The sequence below is a fragment of the Mesoplodon mirus genome (genome assembly GCF_964341445.2).
Source record: "Mesoplodon mirus genome assembly, chromosome: 1".
Taxonomy (NCBI): Eukaryota; Metazoa; Chordata; class Mammalia; order Artiodactyla; family Ziphiidae; genus Mesoplodon; species Mesoplodon mirus.
The window spans coordinates 27,940,614-27,953,187 of record NC_138976.1 but is presented as its reverse complement, the minus strand read 5'-3'; the positions used below and the strand labels follow the sequence as shown (position 1 = coordinate 27,953,187).

The 12,574-nt window shown below is 42.9% G+C and overlaps 1 long non-coding RNA gene across 1 annotated transcript; it reads left to right on the top strand.

Annotated features, from left to right (window-relative positions):
* Nucleotides 1-2,844: 2,844 nt before the first annotated feature.
* LOC309805182 lies at nucleotides 2,845-6,955 on the top strand. Its single transcript, XR_014294232.1, has 4 exons — nucleotides 2,845-2,911; nucleotides 4,140-4,244; nucleotides 6,313-6,556; nucleotides 6,798-6,955. It is a non-coding gene; the product is annotated as an uncharacterized lncRNA (long non-coding RNA).
* The last annotated feature ends 5,619 nt before the right edge of the window (nucleotides 6,956-12,574 follow it).

The window sequence follows — 12,574 nt, the reverse complement described above, 5'->3', positions numbered from 1 at the left end:
CCCACGACATAACTATCCTGGAGAATGTTCCATGCACACTTGAGAAGAAAGTGTAATCTGCTGTTTTTGGATGGAATGTCCTATAAATATCAATTAAATCTATCTGGTCTGTTGTGTCATTTAAAGCTTCTGTTTCCTTATTTATTTTTATTTTGGGTGATCTGTCCATTGGTATAAGTGAGGTGTTAAAATCCCCCACTATTATTGTGTTACTGTCAATTTCCTCTTTTATAGCTGTTAGCAGTTGTCTCATGTATTGAGGTGCTCCTATGTTAGGTGCATATATACTTATAATTGTTATATCTTCTTCTTGGATTGATCCCTTGATCATTATGTAGTGTCCTTCCTTGTCTCTTGCAACATTCTTTATTTTAAAGTCTATTTTATCTGATATGAGTATTGCCACTCCAGCTTTCTTTTGATTTCTACTTGCATGGAGTATCTTTTTCCATCCCCTCACTTTCAGTCTTTATGTGTACCTAGGTCTGAAGTGGGTCTCTTGTAGACAGCATATATATGGGTCTTGTTTTTGTATCCATTCGGCAAGCCTGTGTCTTTTGGTTGGAGCATTTAACCCATTCACATTTAAGGTAATTATCGATATGTATGTTCCTATGACCATTTTCTTAATTGTTTTGGGTTTGTTTTTGTAGGTCTTTTTCTTCTCTTGTGTTTCCCACTTAGAGAAGTTCCTTTAGCATTTGTTGCAGAGCTGGTTTGGTGGTGCGGAATTCTCTTAGCTTTTGCTTGTCTGTAAAGCTTTTCATTTCTCCATCGAATCTGAATGAGATCCTTGCCAGTTAGAGTAATCTTGGTTGTAGGTTCTTCCCTTTCATCATTTTATGTATATCATGCCACTCCCTTCTGGCTTGTAGAGTTTCTGCTGAGAAATCAGCTATTAACTTCATGGGAGTTCCCTTGTATGTTATTTGTCATTTTTCCCTTGCTGCTTTCAATAATTTTTCTTTTTCTTTAACTTTTGCCAATTTGATTACTATGTGTCTCGGCATGTTTCTCCTTGGGTTTATCCTGTATGGGACTTGCTGTGCTTACTGGCTTGGGTGGCTATTTCCTTTCCCATGTTAGGGAAGTTTTCAACTATAATCTCTTCAAATATTTTCTCGGGTTCTTTCTCTCTGTCTTCTCCTTCTGGGACCCCTATAACGCGAATGTTGTTGCATTTAATGTTGTCCCAGAGGTCTCTTAGGCTGTCTTCATTCTTTTTTCTTTATTCTGTTCTGCAGCTGTGAATTCCACCATTCTGTCTTCCTGGTCACTTATCCGTTCTTCTGCCTCAGTTATTCTGGTATTGATTCCTTCTAGTGTAGTTTTCATTTCAGTTATTGTATTGTTCATCTCTGTTTGTTTGTTTTTTAATTTTTCTAGGTGTTTGTTAAACGTTTCTTGCATCCTCTCGATCTTTGCCTCCTTTCTTTTTCCGAGGTCCTGGATCATCTTCACTATCATTATTGTGAATTCTTTTTCTGAAAGGTTGCCTATCTCCACTTCATTTAGTTGTTTATCTGGCGTTTTATCTTGTTCTTTCATCTGGTACATAGCCCTCTGCTTTTTCATCTTGTCTACCTTTCTGTGAATGTGGTTTTTGTTCCACAGGTTGCAGGATTGTAGTTCTTCTTGCTTCTGCTGTCTGCCCTCTCCAGGAAAGGATTTTTAATTTCCTTCCAGCAGAAGGTGTGGGCAGGGTTGCAGAGGCAGTTCAAATCTATATCTTACTTGTACAAACATCTCTTCTGTTTCCTTTATTAATATCTTATTAAGTAATTGATTGCATGCACACTCCCTTACTTTCCTATTACTCAGAAGTGCTTGCGTAGCTTCCGTTTGTTTTGGAAGTGAGAGAAGATGATACATATCTATATCCTTATCTATATCTATATCTATATCTATATCCAGGGATCTCTCCCAGCTTCTCTTCTTTACTTGCAGTATACTGCTGCGGTCACACATTGTATCGTACTTCTAAGGTTAATTCAGCTGACTGTACTGGCACCTAGAATTATGGTTACTGATGAACTATACTTTTTAGTAAGCTGCCTGGAGACACGTGGTTTATATGGTTACTCATCCTCTTTTCTTCCACATCCGTCTGAGATTTGATCAGGAAAACAGTTCCTGCCCTGGGAAGGTCACATACGTTAGATTCCAAGGCCAAATACTCAGATGGTTCTGCCTGCTGATGTCCTGCAAGTGCTGGTGCTTGTGGCCTCTGGACTCCAACTCTGCGTACTGGGCCGCCGCCTGGGCCACGGCATCCTCATGCGCTGCCTAGTGGCCTCTCAGCTTGCTTAGAGCAGGCTCTGGGGACTCGCAAAGGGTCAGTGCGTTCCCTTCAGAATCCCTGGGCACTTCGCTCCTTCTCACTGCTGCTGTGCCCCAACCCCACCAGGCCCAGCGACAGCCTCTGCCATCACAAGATCACGACCTGGCCAGAACAGGGTCTCTGCCTCGGCCCCATACCCCATGCCCCGCTGGGGCAGAGTTGCTTCCGACAATCGAGCCCAGCACCTCCTGCAGTGCCCCGCAGCCTCTGGCCGGCCAAAGCATCTGCTTCAATGTTCTATTTTTCTTTCTTTCTTTTTTTTTTTTTATGTGAATGAAGATAGATAATTTTCTAAAAGAACGAATATCTCATGTCTCAAACTAAAAAGCAGTATTACACTTAATGAAACACTGATAACATTATCATGAAAGAAAATAAGCACACTATTATCACAAAATTTTAGCCTTTTTTTGTAAGTCACAACCAATGTATAAGTAAGAAGGTATTGAAAAGGATGATAATTGTTCATTATTTCTACCCTATATCATTTATCTTAGATTACATTTTTTTTCCAATGGAAGATAATCAACTGAAAAACAATTAGAACTAGTTATGGATGTCAAAAAGGAGGTGAGTTACTAAAGAAAACTTTTCTATAATATATAGATTTCTAACAGCATTAATAAGTTAATATATAATGAAAAATGTTCCACTTATCATAGAAACAACAGCAACAACCAAAGTTCCTAGGATAAACTGAACAAGAAATGCAAAGGGCTAATTAGCAAAAGAACTATAAAAATTTAGTGAATTACAAAAATTAAGGTGTAAATGGAGTGGCATATTATTTTTCTTGATGATAAACTTTAATAACACATCAATTACTTCCTTATTTGTTTATAAGTTTAGTATAATTTCAATCAGAATGCCAAACTGAGAATTTCATAAAACCAGTCTAAAGTTTGTTTGGAAAATTAAAATGTAAGAAAAGCCAAGAAATCTTTGAAGATTGTAGGGATATATTCTTTTAGATATTTAAATGTATCATAAAGCTACAATAAAACAGTGTTGGGTAGTACAAGGATAAACAAAAATGCATCAATGGAAAAATAGAAAGCAATACATTGTGTGTGTGTTCATGCTATGCATGCACCTACAATTTATGTATTAATCAATATTTTATGGGCAGCATTTCAAAAGAATGCTGAATTGTTTTAGAAGGAGTATTGAGATAACTGATTAATGTAGTGGAACTCTGCATTATGGCTGTCCAACATCTTTTGAATACCCTTCTGACATTCTAATTATGTCTCACTGTGTAAGCAAGTCCTGCTTTCCCAAGAGAATCCATAAACCAGGCATATGACTTAGAGTCTATATCTCCCGCCACCATCGACATCTGATGTGGAAGGGAGCCATGTAGGGGGCATATTCAGAGAGACTGGTCTGGCAAGTGTGGTGTCAAAAGTGTTTGCTCCTTTGGAGCAGCCATGTCAGAGTTGCAAGTGTCCCACTGAATCAGTTTTATTTTTTTTAAGTTTATTTTTTTTTTTGCTGGAACTATCCTGTGGTGTGGTCAGGTATTTCTTCTGGTATTTCTTCTGGATATGTAGACCATGCCTGTCTTGTTCTTGGCTGTATAGCCTACAAAGTCTAGTTCTCTGGCTCTCTCAGAAGTCTGTGAATTACCCAAAAGCCATATGTTGAAATCCTAACCCTCAGTGTGATGGTCTTAGGAAGTGGGGGCCCTGGGAGGTGATTAGGTCATAAGGGTGGAGCCTTCATGAATAGGATTAGTGACCTTATAAGAAGAGACAGGAGAGAGCCTGTTTCCTCTCTATCCTCCCTGCCATGTCAGAATGCAATGAGAAGATACTCATCTGCAAACCAGGAAGTGAGTCCTCATCAGAACCCGAATCTGCCTGGATCTACCTTGATCTTGGACTTCTCAGCCTCTAGAACTGTGAGAAAAATGTTTGTTGTTGTTTAAGCCACTCAATCTATGCTATTTGTTATAGCAACCCAAGCTAAGACAAGTAGAGTCTGTTATTTGCAATTTAAGAACATGCACGACTTTCAATTTACTATTTGGGGGAAAAGATACATTTACATTCCTGCCTCATACCATTCACAGAAATAAAATACATCTGGATTAGACCAAAATATTAAAAACCAAAATAAAATAAAAAACAAACATATACTAAAATAGCAAAAACAAAAGCCCAGAGATAAACCTGAAAAGAAGTAGTCAAACTAATTACAATTAACTAAATAACCTCAGTGGTCCACCACTTGGTATGGGTAGATCAAAAATGTGTCTCTGAATGAACCAGCAGGCAAAGAGAAATGGAAACCTGGCCAGTTAGGCAATTTCACAACATTATAAGATAAAATTAAACTGGTTACTCAGGAGAAGAACTAATTATTCTTAGTTCTCAGATCAGACAAGAATTTCTGTCTGAGCACTTCATAATGAACACAGTCTGTGATGGTATTTTATTGGACAATGACGAGGGAGTGAGTTGCACACAACTATTTTTGATGATGGCCCTCAGGCAAGTCAGATGGTCTCACACTGAAAGCACACTAATGCTATTTACCCAGAACAATTCCAGCAGCAAAGGTATAGGACTGGGTATGCAATGTGCCCATTCTCTGTACCTCTGATATCATCAAACTGGATGGACTACATATTCTTCAAAGAATCCCTTCCTAATATTTCTTTCAGGTGATCTTTTGATAAATAATCTGGGGACTGGAGCCCAAGTTTATACTCCTTTTTTGTGGAATAAAGATCTCTCTGTATATATAAACAATCAAGGTAGGTGTGGGACACAGCCTCTCAGGGGCCACGAGAGATCCAGGCTACTTCTGTAATTTTAAACTTCCAGTAAATATATTGAAAATGAAGAAATGGCAAAGCCAGAGTTACCAAATCTGTTGTATAATTTGAATGTATACATTTAGTAAATTAATGTTTTGAACACGTACACGAAGAAATAACTGTGTGTCTAACTCATTTGGCAATAACATCTAAAGGGAATCTGAGGTCTTTCTTTTTTTTTTTTTTTTTTTGCGGTACGCGGGCCTCTCACTGTTGTGGCCTTTCCCGTTGCAGAGCACAGGCTCCAGACGCACAGGCTCAACGGCCAGGGCTCACAGGCCCAGCTGCTCCGCGGCATGTGGGATCTTCCTGGACTGGGGCACGAACCTGTGTCCCCCGCATCGGCAGGCGGACTCTCAACCACTGTGCCACCAGGGAAGCCCTGAGGTCTTTCTTGAATGTGAAGCTCAGCCCCTCCTGGCCTCTGGCACTGGTCCTGGTGAAAGTTGAGGAATCTGTCAGGATGACCCTAAATAGGAGACCAGCCTTTCCTCAGCAGAGAGCCACAGGTGTGGAAGCCAACACAAAAATTGTTTTATTCATGTTAAATGGGTGCCTGAAATGCCAAAAAACATGCAGTCTGTACGTTAATAGCCACATAGTTTTAACCTTGGCTAGACTCCCTCCTTGGCCAAGAGAAAAATCTCCTTGATACATACCTAAATTAAAACAATGCTATTCCTGGCTTTCACTGGCAAACACGGAGGAAGGTCACTCCTGTGTGGACTGGATTTTCACAACCCAGTTTAAAGGAGGTGGAAGTCTATAAAAAAATAACTTAAGGTTCAGAATTGTCCATTTCTTCCCTTGCCTTTCTTCCTGGCAGGATCAGCTAACAGGGCCACCATCTGTCCTGGTCATGCCTAGCTCAAGAAAATGAAATTACATCATCTGGTATAAAGGAAAACTTGTCCTCTGTTAATTCTCCTCTGGTGTTTTCTGATTCTGTTTCACTCTCAGTCACAAAGAAGAAGGGCGGTGTGGAGAGGTGGGGAAGCAGGCCCACGGAAGGATTGCCCTTCCTCGCAGCCTGGCGCCCATCTTGGTTCCGCGCCAACAACACGCACCGGAAGTTCTGTGTCAGAGCAGGAAACTTGCCACAGACCCACCTCCGGTGAGTGCATCCGCATTTCCGTTTTTCCCTCAGAGAGACTACATTCGTTCGAACTCGCTGAAAAGAGAGTTGCCGCTCTCGTGACCCGTGCTACACAACCTTGGAGTATCCTGAAATGAGAAACCAAAGTTGTGACGTAACGTCAAAAGCGCCTTTTAAGGAAGGGGGAACACGGTAGGGGAAGTCTCAGAGTTTCGGAGCGCGCGCCACTAGCAGAGGAGACGGCCCTGTCGATAGCCGAGCAAGTGGATTTGTTTGGAGTTACGAAGGTGTCGAGGTGAGCTGGGCGGGGGGGGCGGGGGTACTGCCTCAGCTGGTAGAGTAAGAACAATTCAGACTTCCAAGGGGCGTTCTGTGAGGGAAGAAATGGGGAGCAATGGGGGAGGAGAGGAATGGAAACTGCGGCATCTGACCTCTGGTGGGAGTTTCAGAGGACTCGGGATTAGGGGTGACTCATGCTCAATTTAAATTGTCCTATGGCCGCCGTGAAATTCCCCTTCCTCTCTGCAAACCTTTAGGTACGTCTGCTGTTAAACGAGTTAAGCAAGGAGGCCATGAGACAGAGCTGGCTCTAATGCCGTGGCACGTGTGTAAGCAAGCCGGCACCTAAACCTGTAAGTGCCTCGAGGTTAGGAAATCGAAACCTAAGGACCACCAGTCACAAACAGCCAACTAGGTTTTAAGCTATAGGCAGTCAATAAGTTCCTTACTTGGCTTCCACACTTTCTCTATAAAAGTTTTCCCCCAGCTCCCTTCTGCAGGGCACTTCTAACCACCTGGCATTGCTCATATAAATTCTTAAATTTTTAATCTTCCTCAGTTTATCTTTTCAGACTACCGAAGGGCTTTGTGCAAGTGAACTTTTTGTCTGTTTTTGCCTTTTTTTTTTTTTTTTTTTTTTGCTGTACGCGGGCCTCTCACTGCTGCGGCCTCTCCCGCCGCGGAGCACAGGCTCCGGACGCACAGGCCCAGCGGCCACGGCTCACGGGCCCAGCCGCTCCGCGGCATATGGGATCCCCCCAGACCGGGGCACGAACCCGCATCCCCTGCATCCACAGGCGGACTCTCAACCACTGCGCCACCAGGGAGGCCCTGTTTTTGCCTTTTTATGGAAGTCTAATGAGGGAGTGGAGCTCCCTGTCTAGATCACCAAGGCTTGGACAGGGTTGGTGCACTGGGGCTGGAGGGATGACCCGGATGCTTGACTGAACTGTTAGTGAAAGGAGAAGCTCTGAGCCAGCGTGACCTTCATAATTTCCCAGAGCCCCCTTGGGAAGTTCCTTCAAATTGGGGGAAGGCATTGGGCTTTCTGGGGGTTGTAGAATGGAGGTTTGAGCCAACTGTATGTGGATCTAAAAAGACCAGGAGAGCAGAGCTGAGATCTCAGTTATATACACTTATTTGTGGTCTTGCCTACTCGTTCCTACTAGACCCAGAAGGGACCTCCAGTTTTGCAGAAGCGCTATAGGCAGCTAACCTCATAGGTCTGGGATGGATGTGGGAGAAGTTACGAGGGAAAAGACCCTAGAGACATGCCTTTGTGGGTGGGGGAGAGGAGAAGACATGGAAAAAAATGACTGGCAAGTTTACCTGCACACGTGTGAGCAAGAGCTCTAGCAAGAGGTAACTCTTGTTTTCTCTGATAGTTGCGTTCTAGAATATAATTATTTTTAATAAGTGACTGCCTTTTCTCTTCCCAGTTTTTTTTTTTTGTTTTTTTTTTTGCGGTACGCGGGCCTCTCACTGCCGTGGCCTCTCCCATTGCGGACGCGCAGGCTCAGCGGCCATGGCTCACGGGCCCAGCCACTCCGCGGCATGTGGGATCTTCCCAGACCGGGGCACGAACCCGTATCCCCTGCATCGGCAGGCGGACTCTCAACCACTGCGCCACCAGGGAAGCCCCCTTCCCAGTTTTTTAAGTGACAGTTTTTACATTCCTCCCTGGGATTAAAGATCTCTGTTCTCACTTGGCAAATGGCCAGAGGGGGGCCAAGAAAATGAGAGGCAGAAGAGGGTAGGCCTCGGGCAGGAAGCAGATTAAAAAAGGGTGAATGCTCCCCTTATCCCCCACTGCAGGGGAGCCAGGGCATCTGCTTCCTGGTCACGACCATTCGGCATGCAGCCTCCTCTGCTGGGGTGCCAGTGATTGGATGAGGACCTTTCTAGGCTCTCTGCCACAGAGATAATTTGTTCCAGCCTATCATTTACACCTCCACCTGGCAGCCCAGCAGGACCTAGCATGCCTAGCAGTCAGCTGTGCCGCAGAGGACAGGCATTCAGTGGCCACGGGGCAGGCCAGTCATGCATTGTGAATGGTACGGCACAGGGGTGCTAATGACGTCAGCTTGTCTGCCTGCCTGGCAGGATGACCCTTCCTGCCACTCAATCAGCTTCTAACTCCGGAAGCCTGGGTGCATGGCCTTCTCTCTTTATTCGTCTCATCTCCTACATTCCCTTTTATGCCTCCACAAATAATGTTGCCATTTTCTTCAGTGTCCTCAAACCTGTTTCAACCTCTCTTCATCTCTTTCGGTGGGTAAGTCATATTTTTCTCTGGTTCACATAGTGGGTGAAAACCGCTGTTCCTCATCCACAGTGCTCACCACCTTCTAAGGGGGAGGGTACCTCTTCTTGGGTATAGGTATGCAACTTTTTTTTTTTTTTTTGCTGTACACGGGCCTCTCACTGTTGTGGCCTCTCCCATTGCGGAGCACAGGCTCCGGACGCGCAGGCTCAGCGGCCATGGCTCACGGGCCCAGCCGCTCCGCGGCATGTGGGATCTTCCCAGACCGGGGCACGAACCCGTGTCCCCTGCATCGGCAGGCGGACTCTCAACCACTGTGCCACCTGGGAAGCCCGGTATGCAACTTTTGAGATGCACTCAGCATCCAGCTTAATTTTTCTGCATATTAAATGGAGAAAGCTTTTGAGAGTAGGAGTGAGATGGAAGGATCCAGGATGAAGACACAGGAGATGATGAGGTTGGGTGCTGTGGAAGCAAAAATTTTGGAACAACTCCTTTTGGTAACAGAAAGAGAGAAGGGAATCTGGAGAATGTGGAGAGGAGAAAAGAATGATGATGATGTAGGCAATAGCTGCTATTTATCCAGTACTTTATTTTTGCCAGGCATTATACTTAACTCTTTTTGTTCATCATTCAATCCAATCCTCCAACAAAATGTTAAGTTTTATTATTTTCCTTCTTCTGCTGAGGAAACTGAGGCTCAACAAAGTTAGAGAACTTGCCCAAAGTAACACAGCCAGGAAGCTCTGAGCTGGAATTGGGAGCAAGTTCTAGCTGACTTCAAAGTCCAAATCCTTAATGACTAAATTGTGTTGACTCGCCAAAAAAATTTATGGCTGGACCTTCAGAAAGGCAGAAAGTTGAGCTTGTAGGTGACTGGATTAATTACCTGGGAGGCTGAGTGACCCTGTTCCTCCTTTTGTGAGAGGGTAGGTGACACTGAGGTGGTCGCTCAGCAATTGACTGGCCTGCCATCTGCATATACAGGTTGGCTGCCTGCCCCTCAGTGTTCAGGCCTTTAGTCCAGCTTTCCAGGAAAGTGTAATTCTGGATCTGGTCAGCCTGGCACTCTTCATTCCTAAAGCGTGCTGAGGTGTGATAAAACAAACCCAAAGAGCAGGAGAATAAGAGACAAGGAGCTAGAACCAACCAGTTTCTTTCATACACACCAGTATTTTGAGTAATTCTAGTCAATAAATAACTCATTTCAACAGTACTTCCCCAAAGAAAACTTTTTATGGTCTAATTTAAGTTTCTTATATTGTTTAAAACCATTTCCATTGTTTTGGGATAACTGTGTATGTAAAAAACATGCAGTTTTGGGGGAAAAGACCACAGAATATCGCAGCTAGAAGGGACCCCCACCTTCACTATGAAGATGATGAGTTCAAGGTCCCAGGCTGGCTTAGAGTCACAGATCTGTATTTCAGTCCCTGCCCTGCTGCTTACTAATGGTGAAATATCTCTTCAGCCAGAGATAGGATCAATTCCCTCCTCTCCAAAAGAGTACCTACCCTGGTGATGGATGAAGTGGGGATTAAATGAAGTTTTCTTCCTGAAGTGCCTAGAAAAGACCCTGTAAGAAGTAAGTGCTCAACAAATGGCAGTGCCCTTCCTTGGGCCATGTCATCCAGCTATTCAGGGTAGAGCTAAGGCCAGAACCTTGTTTTCTGATTCTCGTGTGTGTGTGTGTGTGTGTGTGTGTGTGTGTGTGTGTGTGTGTGTGTGTGTGTGTGTGTGTGTACACGCTGCAGAGCAGTGTAATGTCTGCTTCCATGAAGTAACATGGTTTATTACACTTTGTAATTCTATAGCAATCATTTAGATGATATTATTCAGTCAGAGCAACAACGTGGTAGAGTTAGACAGGAATGGTATCACTAGGTCCACTTTACACATCAGGAAAGGGAGACTGGGAGAAGGCAACTTCCTTCAGTCCCATGGCTAGTCAGGAGTACAACTAGACCACCAGGCAGTTTCATCAAAGAGATAAGGAAGAGTGAAATGTTATGCTGGAGGTCATAAGTGACATAAGTAACTGACAGTCCTGATTAGATAGTGAGAGAAAAAATGGACTTTGAGATGATTGAGCAAAAGACCAAGAGAAAACACGGACAAAGCAGTAAACAACCCACCATGAGGGACTAGGGGAACATGACAGTGGTGGTCACAGCTGACGACAGTGTAACTCTTTCCTGTCAGATAAGTACTGCTCACTCAGCAATTCTGAAATTCTCCAGCCCGTTCTTTCCAATTCACTCTGCCTGTGCAACATCCTAACTGCACATACACATTTCCTCAGGCAAGGAAATCCTCAAGTTCTTTATCACATTTCAAGTTTCAATTTTCTCTCTAGTCTCAAGGGGGTGGTATTCTAAACCCTAGAGTTTGGATAACTTTAAATTTACTTACCTGAGATACATAAGCATACACAGGCACTCTAGTCTTCCTAGAATACATGGAGTTCAGACTTCACAGTGATATAGAAAAAAATCACCATGAGGCAATGCAAGGTGATCCCTGACTCTTCCATCCCCATATCTGCTGCACCCAAATGGCTCTTGCCCCTGGGCTTCATTCTGATGCTTTAAATTTACACCCTCAGATTCTGAGCTTTTAAAAAACCTACCACATTTCTCTTACAAACTGACATTTAATACTCTGTGAATATACCAAATATCATTGGATTGTACACTTTAAATAAGTGAATTATATAGTATGTGACTTCTCCTTCAATCAAGCTGCTAAATTAATAAAGGGACCATAAAAGAATTGAAAGCACAGTCTTGAAGAGATAAGTGTACACCCATGTTTATAGCAACATTATTCACAATAGCGAAAAGGTGGAAGCAGCCCAGGTGTCCACAGACCAATGAAGAGATAAGCAGAATGTGATATCTATATCTATATCTCTATATCCTATAAATGTGATATATATATATATATATATGATATGTATACACACACACTGGAATATTATGCAGCCTTTAAAAAGAAGGAAAATCTGACATGTGGTACAAAAGTATGAAACTTGAGGGTATTATGCTAAGTGAATAAGCCAGTCACAGAAATACAAAACTGTATCATTCCACTTATATGAGATATGTAGAGAGGTCAAATTCAGAGAGAGAAACTAGAAAGATAGTCTCCAGGGGCTGGTAGAGGGGGAAGTGGAGAGTTGTCTAATGGATATAAGGTGTTAGTTTTGCAAGATGGAAAGTGTTCTGGAGATTGGTTGCACAACAGTGTGAATGTAATGAACACTACTGAACACTTAAAAATGGTTAAGGTGGTACATTTTATATTATGTGTATTTTACAACAATTTTTTTTAGAAGGGAAGAGGGGGCCGTGGTTCATGTGTACCATTTCAGGGGAGCTGCAGCCTGGATGCCTGTGAAATTCCAAATAAACAGTGATAGAAGAGCTTTCAGAACCTAGTATAGTTTTAGAAAAAAGTAATGGTCATATTCTACCTCTTAATTATTTCAGAGTTCTCAGGGATAAGAATTATAAGACAGTTACTCCAGACTTTTCTGAGATTGATGAGAAAGCATTCATATATTTATTGATTCATTTATTCACAAAAATTGATTGTGTGACTGCTGTGCTTTAGGCATGATGCCGGATGCTGGGGAGACCCACATAGGTTTTATAGTCTGATGGGCTGAATCAGTTGATATGGAACATGACCTAGACTTGTAAAAATCCAGACTATCTAGACTTTTCAGTCATGTATTTCATAGAGTCTTCCATGAACACTGCAATAACA